Genomic DNA, 300 nt, shown 5'->3' with positions numbered 1-300 from the left:
TACTGCTGGATCATGTGGTAATTTTATTTTTAATTTTTCCAGGAATCATCATGCTGTTTTTCACAAAGGTTGTACCTTTTACATTCCCACCAAACATGCAAAAGAGTTCTAATTCATCCACATTCTGACTAACACTTGTTGTCTGATTTTTTGGATAGTAGCCACCCTAATAAATGTGAAGTAGTATCTCATTGTTGTTTCGGTCTGCATTTCCCTAAAGACTGGTGATGTTGAGAATCTTTTCATGTGCTTGTTGGGCATTTGTATATCTTCTTTAGGGAAATGTCCATTCAAGTCCTT

This window comes from Pteropus vampyrus, unplaced genomic scaffold (assembly GCF_000151845.1).
Source record: "Pteropus vampyrus isolate Shadow unplaced genomic scaffold, Pvam_2.0 Scaffold488, whole genome shotgun sequence".
Classification (NCBI taxonomy): domain Eukaryota; kingdom Metazoa; phylum Chordata; class Mammalia; order Chiroptera; family Pteropodidae; genus Pteropus; species Pteropus vampyrus.
The sequence above is the reverse complement of the archived record's forward strand: the minus strand, read 5'-3'. Positions refer to the sequence as shown.